Consider the following 13,959-nt stretch of genomic DNA (forward strand, 5'->3'; position numbering starts at 1 on the left):
TTAGAATTTTCGCGTGAGAAAAAACCTATAAAATTTGGGACCTCCTATTCTCATGTTTAAATTCTATGTAAATATGTGTCATTTTTAAATTTCTATGAATGATAGTTTAAAAGGAAAACTAATGAAAAAGGCTTGAAAACTTTGGATTTTAACCAAAAAACATGTTACAACTTTATTTAATGGTTAGTACAAAGCTTAATACTAAAGCAGTCCAACTACAATGGCCCAACCAAAATAATACCATTACTTGTCGATTTTGCCCCTAACGTTTTAGGTTAAGTCAGTTTCGTTTTATTCCGTCAGTTTACTTTTGCCCTTGTCAGAGAGCTGAAAAAGTCACGATTCTTTATATTCACCCCCAACAACCCATAAATCCCATGAGCTCCCTCTCGCGCTCCCCCACTCTCTTTCTCACTTTCTCTCTCTAACTTTCTATCTGCAACTCCACTTCGATTTTTCAAGTTGATGATGGGAAACTGATTTAGTGCGCAAATAAAGAGAGGAGAGAGAGAAGAACACAGATAAATTATGGGTTTTGTTCATCTGTGATTTGATTTTCTAATCCCGGATTGCTTCTCGTTTGCTTCCAAATCCTGAATCATTTCTTGAGGTCAACGGGGGTGTTAAATTTGATTACTCCGAGGTTGGTGAGTCATCACATAAGAGGGTTTGTATTTCAATTTGGAGGGAGGGAGGTTGATTCGGTGGAACTGGATTTGTCAAAGTGGGTGATTTGGGGCTCCGCCGATAGATTCGCAATGGCAACAGAAACTGATTCACTGGCAAGGTGATGTGGAGTTAAAGGGCACTCAATGCACTAAAATTGATGTGGGTTACAATGTCAGCATGTAAAACTCTTAACAAATTCTGCTAAAGTTGTTCTTGTGACTCTCTCAAACTCGCATCTCGGTGGGTTTACAAGGGGTGGGCTAGGTTCAATTTGGTCTGGGTTGTGGGCGACCAAAACTGATGTGGGTATTTTTGTATGCGTAAATGAAGAGAGAAGCTCAGTTTGTGTGGAAAAAAAAAATTAAAGGAAAGTCAATGTCAAATAACAAACACGAATATGATAGTTCTAGTTACGAAATAGTGATAGTATTAGTGTTCGATTTTAAAAATAGTCAATGTTTAATTTACGAACAAGTGATAGTATTAGTATTCCGTTTGAGAAATAATCAGTGTTTAGTTTACAAAACAATGATAGTACTAGTGTTCCGTTTAATAAATAGTCAGTGTTTAGTTTATGAAACAATGATAGTACTAGTGTTCCATTTAAGAAATAGTCAGTGTTTAGTTTACAAAACAGTGATAGTACTAGTGTTCCGTTTAAGAAATAGTCAGTGTTTAGTTTACGAAATAGTGACAGTACTTATGTTCAATTTATAAAATAGTGATGTACTAATGTTCGGTTTAAGATATAGTCAGTGTTTAATTTGAGAAATAATGTTCATTTTAAGAAGTAGTCAATGTTCAGTTAAGAAATAGTGATAGTATTAGTGTTCCGTTTGAGAAATAATAAGTGTTTAATTTAGGAAACAGTGATATTACTAGTGTACCGTTTAATAAATAGTCAGTGATTAACTTGAGCCTTTAAGATAAAATACCAAAACTGACCCTCAAGGGAATTCCAATCTGAGGAGCGGCAAGACCGACCCCAGGAGCCTTCCGCATCACCCTCACCATATCATCAATTATCTTCTGGATCCTCTCCGACCCAATATCCCCGGGCTCAACATCTCGGGCCGGTTCGTGCAAAACCGGGTCACCTGCTTTCACTATATCGGGCATGCTGATGCTCTTCTTCTTCTTCTCTCCTCCGAGACCCAGAAGCCAACCGGCTTTGGCGACGGGAGAAGAGGTTGAGCTGAACTTTTCCGGATCGTGAAATGGGTGTTGAAGACTGGATCCGGGTTTGGAAGTCCGGGATTCAAAGAGATGATTCGGGAGTTCAGAAATATCGGGGCGGTAGCTAGACAAATCGGGCCGAGACGAAGCGAGAATCGATGGATGGTTTCCATAGCCGTGGTTCGGATTTTCAAGTAGAGGGTTTAAGAATGCTTTGAAGGTGATGATGTCGTCCGTTGCTTCAATCAAACGACAGCAACAATAATGTCGTCGTTCAGGCACCTTAATAACAACGTCAAGCCAAGCTTTCTTTTACACTATGGTTGCAATTGCACAAGGGAAACAAACTTACAATTTGGACAAAATACATAATTTATAAATTTATATGCATCAATTTTTTTGTTTGGATTTATAAACAAAAAAATTTAGAATTTTCGCGTGAGAAAAAAACTATAAAATTTGGGACCTCCTATTCTCATGTTTAAATTATATGTAAATATGTGTTATTTCTAAATTTCTATGAATAACGGTTTAAAACTAAAAAATACAAAAAAACTTAACCATGAGTTGCCACCACTATTACACATCACCACCACCACCACCGCCCCCACCCACCCACCATTATCATCACCATCACGACTATCGTCGCCACCATATACTGTTATGGTCCCTGCCACTACCCATTACCATCATTATCGCCACCACCACCAACCATCATCATCGTTGCCACCACCACCACCTGCAAGCACATTTTCTAACTACTATCTCTCATTTATATATTAAGGACTCTGTACACACATTAAATTCCGTATTCAACCATTGTTTTAATAGGTTAACAAACAAGAAAATTCATAAATTCTAGAAGAAAAAAAATTCCGTCATTTCTATTTATGTCATTTTGGAATTCCTTATTTATCTTACATTTCCTTATCCAATCAGAGTAATAAATGCAAATTTTTAGCCTCACACATGTTTAATCTTCTATGTTGTTTTGGTTTAATTATTTATTTTGACGGTTGGAAATAAAGGATGAGTGTGCATGAAGCTATTGGTGTGTGAAAATTACTTCTCTCATTTTATACAATTGTTGATCCTAAAAATTACAAAGTTTACGAGGCTCGCAGGTCGAGTAACTATGAGTTAACTACGTCATTCTTGTGAATGCAAGCGTGCCAACTCGCAAGCGAGCTTGGTAGGGCGAGTAGAATAGATGTGGTGGTGGTGGTGTTGAATGCTACTGACTTCCGCACTTGAGCGACTATGGCCGAGGAAGGAACACCTCTCTGCCTGGGGTTCGAGAACCTGAAAACAAGGTTGCCTAGTTCATTGCAAAGTTCAGGATCTCCTACACCATGGTCGGTTGCATTAGCTATATTCGTAAGAATATAGGCATGCCAAATCTGTATTAGGCTGTAGGGACACAAGTACTCAAAGAAGATGAGTGCTCTTATGGTGAATGTGGTTTGGTCGTCTAAATGCCGAACTGCAAAATGCACCTGAGAGTAACCAATCATAGAACACTTCACTTTGTTGGGAAGCTAATGAAGTGACCTCTTTGGGTGAAAGAATTAATAATTCTTCATTGGCTGAGACTTAGATAGATATCCAACCAACCAGAAGCAATGATGTTAATCCAAATTGAAGATGCTCCTAAATTGCTTGATTCTTTAGTGCGGTTGATCCAAACTGAAGATGTTGCCAGTTGCCAATAAAGTGCTGCTAATCCAAACTGAAGGTGTGTTGACCAGAGGTTTAGAATGGATAGTATTTTTCTTAAAGCGTTTGAGTTGTTTGTTGTGTTGAAAGGGGTTTTCACATCTCAGAACCTCTCCTATTTATAGGGATAACCTTCATGATAAACAAGTCTATCACAGTAAAGTCCTGATAAGACTGTGTTTTCTCGGCATTTACTTGGATATTCCCTTATCTCTTTAATTTCCCTCTTAGCCAAGACTTCTTCTTCATTCAGTCTCGGCTTTTTATTTTTATTTTTATTCCAACTAGGATTATCTTGACCCCATTATGTGAGTAATTCATTCTTATCTGATCAAGAATGGATTCTAATCCTTGGGATAATTCGCATCTAATCATTGCTTTATTATGATCCTTAGCAATTTCAATTTGCCTAAGACTCGATTGAAGCACATATGATCTTAATCCTCATACAAGTCTCGGTCGAATCAACCCTTTCTTGGGCTAAAAGCCTACTGGTATGAGTATTGTGGTTTTTCAGTTTGGTTTAACCCATTCTCGTCCCAAGCTACTATTTCATACCCAGACAACAACATATTAGGAAAAAGTGACTCAACCTCATATGCATGAATAAATTGTTTTTAATCACTAAAGCTATTAGTCTCATAGAATATATTTAACTCGTGAATTGTTATTTGTACTATTAATTTTCTGTTATTTCGAGCAAATAAGTTTTTTTTTTGTGTGTAAGCTGTTCAAAGAACGTGTACAAACAAGAAAGTAAGATAAAGTAAGATAAAGTAAGACATGCTGTTAAATCGTTACATTCCCATTACAATTTACACCAAAATACAAACCATAACAATTGCTACTCCAAAATATTAAATATATTTATGTTAATTTACGTTTTACGTGGTGGTCCTGACTTCAATAGCGAAGGCATAATCATTGTAATTCATATGTTAATTCAATTGAGTGTCTCTGAACAATAAAATGAATATAAACATATATGAATTGAGCATGAAACGAGGGTTCAGATATCATTAGTTAGAATGATAAAAGGATTACAAATTAATCAAACACGCTATAATATAAACCTTGCTTGACAAGTACGAAACGACTTTCACAACACTTGTTTTCACATAAACTAGATTGTAAGGTTACAACTACTAGCTTATGTTCTTCCTTGTCTAGTTAATAAACTTAAATCTAGAAATTTGTGTTTGACGCCTAAATATATTGAAACAACTCCACAATATTTTAATAAATATAAATTCTTTATTTTTATTTTTATCAATGGTTTACGATGATTCAAATTGCAGACTGTTTTAATATTGAAAAGAGAAGTACTATTAAACCAATATCTAATTGGTATAAATATAAAACTCCTTAAATCTAGAAGGGTGATATCATAATCCTCAAATGTGAGATAAGTACTAAAACAATAGTACAAAAAAGGTCTTACATGATACTTTTAAACTATCGTCTGGTATTGATAAAGTAGCACTGGGTAGTATGGAAATCTTCGAGAATAACATCGAGAAGGTGAGACTTGGTTTGTGGCGTTTGATCTACAATTAGTAGATTGGAGATTTTTGGTTGCATGTGTCTGATAAACTGAAAAAGGAGAAAGACTTTACTCGTAAAAAAAATTGAGGTGGGGAGCTCATTTAAATGTGAACAATACACGGAGCCCCTCCCTGTTTTTCAACTTTTTTGCCTTTGTCACATATCGGCATTCGACAGTGCCATAAAACCATCGTCTGGAGAACCAAAACTACAAGGAAGTCTATAGGAAATCTATCTTCCACTCCTTTTGCACCTCATTGAACGACATTTTTAGGCCTAATATGTCATCTCGAAAACCGAAACGAAGTTTTATCAACAACCGTCCTCTGCATAATGTCGTTAACGACCAAAATTGTACTAGTAAAAATAGAATAGTTACTTTGGTATGTATATTGGATTTGCTTTTGTAGTCTAGCTTTAATGTCAACCGATTGGGGGTCCTATTGTCTCTTACCGCCCAGTTTGATATGTTTAGCAAGATCAAGTAAATCATTAATTTGGGATTTCACAGTTTCTAGAGCTTGTGATCGTTTGAGTTATCGAGTTTTCTATGTTTCTTGCATTGAGGCATTTGGTAGTTGTAGAGACGTTTGTTATTCACCCTTGAAATATGGCCAATATTCGATGAGGACCTGATTCCCTTGCCAAACCAAATTTATTAGATAAGGGTGATTCATTTCCCCCCGCTTAAATTTCTATCAAATCTTCCTAAAGGCACTATCCAATTGCCTTGTATATATCCAAAGTAAGAGTAATCCATATCCTATCCACTAGCCTACTTTTTCCCTTGTTCCTTCTTTTGGGTTTGCTCTTATTTGCAACCTTTGCTCAAAACAGAAAAAAAAGGGGAACGGTTCAAGGGCTCTAATGCAAAACTCCTGTCACTTGTAATTGATCCGAAGATTCGTAACCCATTCCTTTGCCATCCCTAGGGTTTAGGTCACCCATATGGATGACAACCTGCCATACCTCGTCAATAAATTGCACCGATGTGCGATGTACTTCTTAAATTTCATGTTTTATCTTATTGGCATAGAACTTGTGCATGCTGTGTACCCCTGTAGTTCGGCAGAATTGGGTAAAGATGCAATAATGCTTTTTTTTTTTTAGTTATAAGTCATGAGCCACGAAGGTTCTTCTGCTTGATCGATCCAATAATAGTAGTGCAGAGAAATTAAACGTAAACAAATAATTGCATGCATTCAAAGGCATTACATATGGCGCCAGATGAGGCACCTTTCGGCCTTAACCCTTGCCGTAAGCCGCACGAATTATTTGAAAGGTCTACTCACATGCGTGTGGGTTAAAAACTTTCCAAATATATAAAATATTTAAAGGGATGATTGTCAATCTCGCATCTGTATGATTAAGCCAAATCCCTATTATATTCGTCCAAAATCATACCTGCCAAATTATACAGAAAGGAAATCATTTATCAATATTAATTAAAAGAATACCTACCAAGTTTCATAGGAAGAAAATCAACTGTTACTGTTAATCAATATAAATTAGTTATATTTCGTTGACCAAACCCCATGTGATTAGTGATATAATTTTAATCAACTGTCACTTAATTAGCCAATAGGAGTTGCTGCAGGACTCAGAATAGCTGGTTTGATAATCTTTAGATAGAAATAGCTAGTTTGATAGCACTTCAATCCAAACAAGCATATGACTTTCTAGCGCATATCCAGTCAAAGCATATCTAGCTTCTCCTAGTCGCTACCGAATATCTTTTAGGGTAACTTTGACTTAGAAGGGATTTTCTTATTAATTACCACCTAGCTGAAAAATAGAAAAAGGAATATAATACACCATGGCACTTTTTTTCACATATAAATATGGACGCAATGGAGCTCAGAAAGCGCATCTTGTTGTAAAAAAATTAAAGAGAAGCTACAATAATGAAGAAGAGCTCCATGCCTCCTCATCCATACCACTCTCCCCTAAATGCAGGTGATCAGAAAGAAGAAGCGAAAAGCTTTCGAGTCGATCAGAAAACTGGAGCTTCAAGGTCTCATGCTATGGCGAACAATAAAGAGGAAACGGGACCAAAGAAGCTAGAGAGGAAGTCGACTGAAGATATCAACGAAAGCGCAGAGGCATTCATCAAGAAGTTCAGGAAGCAGCTTTTGATCCAAAGGCTCGAGTCCATTGAGAATTACGAGCAAATGCTTGCAAGGGGACTCTAAGAGATGTACTCTTCCTGGATCACTTTTACATCTTGCAATATTTGCCATAATTAAACTTGTGTAACAGTTATATATTTAAGGGTTCTTAAGAAAAAGGCCCTTGAAACTCTTATTTTCCAAACAAAAACTCACATAATATTAAATATCCAAATAAAACCCAAATTTTAAATAGAGTACCATGTAGACAAATATGTAACCAATTATTATCACATATTTACAACTTATGCCACAAAACTCTAATTATATGGAAATTTTACCTTTCTTGTATGATAAATATTAGGAATATATATATATAAATTTAGCCATGTTCATAAACAACTATGGGCACATTTTTCGTATGGAAAAAAAAAATCCTTTGTACAATCCGTTATTTTGCATCAAATAATAATATTGTTTGATAAAAACAACAAAGAACCAATGAATATTCTTTTATGTTGTAGGTAAATTATTTTACCTAGATTATTACATACATTAGGCATTTTTTGTTTGTTATCATATATGCTTGTTAAAAATAATTTATCTATATTTATATGTAAAATATAAGAAAATTAATTTTGAATCAAATAGCATTTATTTTGTAGGTAAATTAAAATAGTAGTTCCATTAATTATCTCCATTAAAATAAAATAGTACATATTCGACAAAAAAAATAAAAATAAAACAGTAGATACATTATTTTCTTATAAGATTAAACAATAGGTAAATTATATTGTAGGTACATTATGTTTGTAATATAAAAAAAAATTGAAATTCATAAACAAAATGTCACAGCCCGTCTCGAATTATATTTTTTGGCGTGAAATGACTAAAGTACCCTTGAACGTTTTGTGGGGTTGTGGGGTCTAAGCTTAGGATTTGGACCCATTTCTTTTGTTCCTAAGTGTTTGGAACTTAAGTTATCTTCTTGTTTTTGGTTGGGGACCAATTCGGACCACACATACACCCACACACACACGTTGACACTCTCTCTCTCCTCCCTCTCTAAACTTCTTTCCATTTACGTACAAGCGTACGGACAACCTTCAAACCTTCACTTCCAGTCACGGATCGAAGCTGGGGAAGTGGTCTTTGTGTTCCTTGCAAGTCCAGGAGCTCATCTATGCCATTTGTTGGACGTGAAACCTTCGAAAACTCGAAAACCAGAGAACCCCGATCGTGAGCACTGTTCATGCAGTCGTAAATGTAGACCCTTCAGCGAGTTTTAAGGTCATAGGAAGCCTTAAAACCTCTTCATGAAGCTCGGGGAGTAACTTTTGAGTGATTTGGACGTCGGAAGGCTCGGGTTCAACGAGTTGCAGAGGTGGCCGGATTATCGTGCCTTTTTCTGGCAAGATCCCGTGGGTTTTAAAGCTTAAAATTGGTAAGGTTTTGTTCTTCTCGTTGTAAGCTTCATTTTTGGTACAAATTTCATGAATTTTGGATGAGAAATGAAGAAGATATGAAGTTTATAAAATTTTCCCAGTTTCCGGCGACGGGGACGGAATCCGGTGACTCGTCGGAGAAGAAGACGAATATTCCGTCAACTTTGGCGGAATATTCCTAACGGCGATTAACGGCGTCAGGTATAATTAACGGAATATGCTTGTGTTTAAAGGAATATCCTTAACAGCGTTAACTATTCCGTCCCTTGTGCCAGGCACGTGCCTACGCGTGGGCCGCGTGTCTGGCCATGCCTTGGCAGACGCGTGAGGGTGCGTGGGGTCAAGAAATTTTTTTCTAAAAATATGGGGATATTCCTAAGGTTGAGTAGGTCATGGTGGTATATTCAAATACCCCATTTGAGCATTGTATGAGAAGTTATTTCCTAGTTATGTGTATTCAAATACCCCATTTGAGCATGGTATATTCAAATAACGTTTATTTAGTTATTTCGCATAAAGGTGAGACCTATCCGGAGGACGAGCGCCATCAATCGAGGCTCGGGGGCTACGACCCTTCGACATACCAGTGAGTGGGCTTTTGGTTTTCTGTATATACCTATATACTTGAGATTTTTCCCATAAAACAAATTTGAATGATTATACGTTTTTTAATGCCATGTAAAGTATCTGCCTATTTTATTTATGCATTGGTAGTTGCATATATTTATGATTGGTGCTGCGGACACACATGTAAGTGCCAAGTAAGTTCATAAATTAAGATCATGAGATTTCTTTAGTTATGCGAGATATGATGTGATGTATTGAGAGCTCATAAACCTGCATCCCGGTGTTAGTGCTCTCACCCACAGTTAGGGCATGGTCCTTCACGCGATGTTCACCTCCTGCACTATATGCTCACCTTGGATCCAAGTTAGGTGCACAGGTTTGTCGTACAAACCACTTTAGGTGGTTCCGACTCGTAGGTGATCAGCGATCATTCGCAAAGTCTTCACATGATCGTAGCATTAGAGTATATTTATTTTACACCTAGTCTTGTCGTACAGATCACTTTAGGTGGTTCCGACTCGTGTGCAGGATTTGATATAGTTGAGATTGGTTATGAGTTATAGACTCAGCTGTACAGATTGAGTTAGGGGGATCCGGCTGATATGATATCTGGCATTGATATATTTTATCTGGATTACTTATGGCATCATTGAGATACTTTGGCATGGTATACTTCTATGGATTTTCATCTTGAGTATGATTTCTAATATAGTATATATTATTATTATTTTCTAGGAAATTATACAGGTTTTACGGCGAGGGGTTGGAACTTTTGATAAATGAAATGAGTTTGAAAAGCTTTGTTTTTGCCCACTCATACTTTCTGTTTTGCGCCCCTCCAGGTTTTAGGTAAAAGTGCTTTGGTGGATCACGAGGATTTCGTCGGTGGTTTTGACAGAACATCATAAATGTAGGATCACCTTTGGGTGTTTTATATCTAGTACTTGTCCTGCTTGACTGCACTTAGGCTATTTATGCTCTGGTTGTGTATTTCACACTTAATCTCACACTAGCACTTTATCTTAGCTAGTACTGCTAGTAGTTTAGTTTTTATTCACTCGTATTTCTCTTTATCATTATTGCTTCCGCACTGTGCACATGGTTATGTCACTCTCACGTGACGGTCAACACGCCCTAATTTAGGTCAGGACGTGTCACAAAAAGTAGTAGATATATTATTTTTTAATCAAATTTCCTTTATTTGTAGGTGAATTATTTTCATGTATTATTATATATATTGGGCACATTTTACTACTAATATTTTTGTGTGCAATAATTTACCTATATTATTATATAAAATTTAGATAAATTTATTTTGAATCAAATAACATTTTTTATTTTGTAAGTAATTTTTTTTCTTTGTTTGAGTTGAAACGATAGCGATTTTATTAATGTCAAGAAGACGACATACAATCATCCAAGAGGGTACCTTGGAGTAAATTATTTTGCATGTATCATTACATATACAGGGCAAATTTATTACTAATACACATGTCCAAATAATTTACCTATATTTAAAAATTATTTTATAGTGCTCTTTCAGATTTTCATTTGGTAAGAAAATGACAAGATTAAATTAAAATTGTCTAATGTTATGCAAATTTGAAAAACAATTACGAAATCTTAAGGAAAGTATAACATTATTAGTTCTTTTTTGCAATGATTTTGATATATTTGTTTTGATATATTAATTCAATGATTTTAAACATTAATACATTTTTTTCATTAATCTCTCCCTTCAAATCTGCATAGAATTAAATGTCTACATCAAAACTGTAATTAGGGGTAAAAATGCAAAATGTGTAAAGGCAAACAAAATTAATGAATTTGCTTATGTGGAGCCTAGTCATTGGATTTTATTCAAATAAAAAGATTATGTCGGGTTTTATGTAAAGAAACTTGAGTTTCAAGGGCTAAAGTTATATTTTCAGTATATTTAACATACATGAGATTGTTTACTTAATTTATTAGTTCTTGTTTCTTGATAACCACTTGCTTGTTTTTCATCTCTACGATGAAAATGAATGATGAGAACAACATATAAAACAATAATATCACGCCTTAGTTTTTCTTTTATTTTTTTAACAAGACTATTTTAAACTACTTTAAAAGAAGATCCGAATTTGAGTTCAAGCGGCAGGATGGACATACTATGGCCAATTAAACATAAAAAAAAAAAGATGTTGAGTGTATGAATACTTACTCAACATGAATACTTGGAGACGAGTGGATCTTGCATGTATTTATTACTAGGAGTTGGGCTATGTTGCCAATTAGTTATATTGTAAAACCTTAACTTTTTTCATGCTATTAGGGCACGTTAGCTCATGTGTGAAGATATAAAAGTTAATTATACAAATAATTGCTCTGTCAAAAACCCTAGCCACCTACCACTTCCCACCCCTCGCCGCCGGTCTTTGGCTATGGCTGGGGGCCGATGGCAGCCTCTCATTTCCTCTTCCTAGCTCTCCCTCCCTTCCTCTTCCCCACTCTTCCTCTTCCCAGCCTTCCCCCTCACCTTTTTTGGATTTTTTCAACCCCTCTGTCCGCCCCCTTCCCATGTCTTCCCCTTCCCCATTGTCTTCACCTCTCCTCCTTCCATGTGCCGTCCCTTCGCCCGAGTCCTTTCCCTTTCCCTTTCCGGTTTTTCCCCCTTCCCTGTGCCAACCCTGCCACCCTTTTAGCTTTTCCATCCCTGCTTTTATCCCCCACCTTTTTGCACGGCTGATCGGTGATTTCGGGTCTCCTCCCCATATCTGGGTTTTGCCCTTTTCAAGGTTCTTTGATTTGGGTCTGATTCAGGACTTGGGTTTGGCTTGGGGTCATTTGGTGGGTCGAACCCATTTTCATTTTCATCCTCCTTTCCCGGTGGCCTCTGTGCACCGAGGTTTAATAAATTTAGTTTCTTTGAGTTTCTTAGTTTAGTCACTTCATATTCCCACAAGTCATAACCAAAAGGAAAAAAAAAACTAAGGGTCTGTTTGGTACTCTACTTGAATCTAACTTTTTAAACTAAAAAACAATTTTCAAGTTTTAAGCCTTAAAAACTTGTTTGGTTGGATTATTTTCAAAAACTGAACTGAAGACTAACTCAAAAATATAGTCTATTATCTAAAAACATAAAAAGTGAGTTTTTAGAGTTTTTAAACTTAAACTCACACCTTTCTTTTCTCTCCCTCCTCCCCTCTCACTCCAAATCTATCTCTCTTCTTTTATTTTATTTTTATTTTATCTTTTTTGTCTCTTCTCCAATCCGCTCTCTTCATTTTTTTCGGTTCTTTCTCTCACTCCTTTTCCTCTCTATCTTGTCTGATCCTCTCTCTTCTTTCTCTTTCCTTCAATCATCTCTTACTTTCTTTTCTCCTCTCCTCTTTCTCCCTCTCCTACAACCCCATCTTTTTAGATCTCTTTGTCTAGTTTAAGTCGTAAGATTTAAAATTTTTAAATCGCAAACCAATCAAGTTTTTGAGTCTTAAAGAAAATTGTTTTCAAGAAATGTTTTGAGAAATGATAAAAATGTTCAAATAGGATACCAAACAGGCCCTAAATTTCTTCAGAAGAAAGCCAAGATCATGGGAATATGAAGAAATTTAGGGCTTGTTTGGTATCCTATTTGAAATTTTTTATAATTTCTCAAAACATTTCTTAAGAATTTTTCTTGAAAACAATTTTCTTTAAGACTCAAAAACTTGTTTGGTATGTGATTTAAAATTTTTAAATCTTACAACTAAAACTGGACAAAAATATCCATAAAAATGAGGTCGAGAGAGAAAGAGGAGAGAGGAGGAAAGAAAGTAAGAGATGATCGGAGGAAAGAAAGAAAAAGATGATCGGAGGAAAGAGAAAGAAGTGAGAAGATCGGAGGAGATAGAGAGGAAGAGGAGTGAGAGAAAGAATCGAGAGAATGAAGAGAACGGACCGGAGGAGAGACGAAAAAAGTTAAAAAAAAAAAAGAGAAGGGGAAGAGAGAAAGAAGAAAAGAGAGATATATTTGGAGTGAGAGGGGAGGAGTGAGAGAAAAGAAATTAGTGAGTTTAAGTTTAAAAACTCTAAAAACTCTAAAAACTCATTTTTTATGTTTTTAGATAATAGACTATATTTTTGAGTTAGTCTTGAGTTCAGTTTTTGAAAATAATCCTACCAAACAAGTTTTTAAGGCCTAAAACTTGAAAATTATTTTTGAGTTTAAAAAGTTGGATTCAAGTAGAATACCAAACATGCTCTTAGTTTTTTTGTTTTCTTTTTGGTTATGACTCATGGGAATATGAAGTGCAAAGTACGTAAACTAATTCATCTAACTGAAATATAATCTTAGATGCAGTGCAAGTAAATCCACCGAGTATAGCCATAAGACGTTTAGGAGCAGTTGGGCAGACCCACTTAATCTAATTCATAATTGTACTTTGGAAAGTTAATTTTCATACAAGTTGAACAAAGTTTCAACAGAAAGACAAACTCTTAAGCTTAGAAATAGTTGGATACACATATATGCTTACATTTGGAAGAGGTAGGGCTCATTTGAAAGTGCTTTTAAGTAATTTTACCAAAAGCTCTTTTAGTAATTTTACCAAAATCAATTTCAATAAATTTAAAAGCACTTCTAAATGAGTCAGTAAAGATTCCAACATTTGAGACGTGCTGCTGATAGAAGGAGCATAACATGGGACTTTTAGGGTGCGTTTGTTGCACCGGACTGTCTCGGACTGGACTAGCTGCAGGGACTAAGCTGACTG

The 13,959-nt window shown here is 35.8% G+C and overlaps 1 long non-coding RNA gene across 1 annotated transcript; it reads left to right on the plus strand.

The window, feature by feature from the left end:
* The first annotated feature begins 7,909 nt into the window (after positions 1 to 7,909).
* On the plus strand, positions 7,910 to 12,709 carry LOC139193499 (uncharacterized). The gene is made up of 2 exons (XR_011577700.1): positions 7,910 to 8,658; positions 8,761 to 12,709. It is a non-coding gene; the product is annotated as an uncharacterized lncRNA (long non-coding RNA).
* The last annotated feature ends 1,250 nt before the right edge of the window (positions 12,710 to 13,959 follow it).

The sequence above is a fragment of the Malus domestica genome, chromosome 17 (genome assembly GCF_042453785.1).
Source record: "Malus domestica chromosome 17, GDT2T_hap1".
NCBI lineage: Eukaryota > Viridiplantae > Streptophyta > Magnoliopsida > Rosales > Rosaceae > Malus > Malus domestica.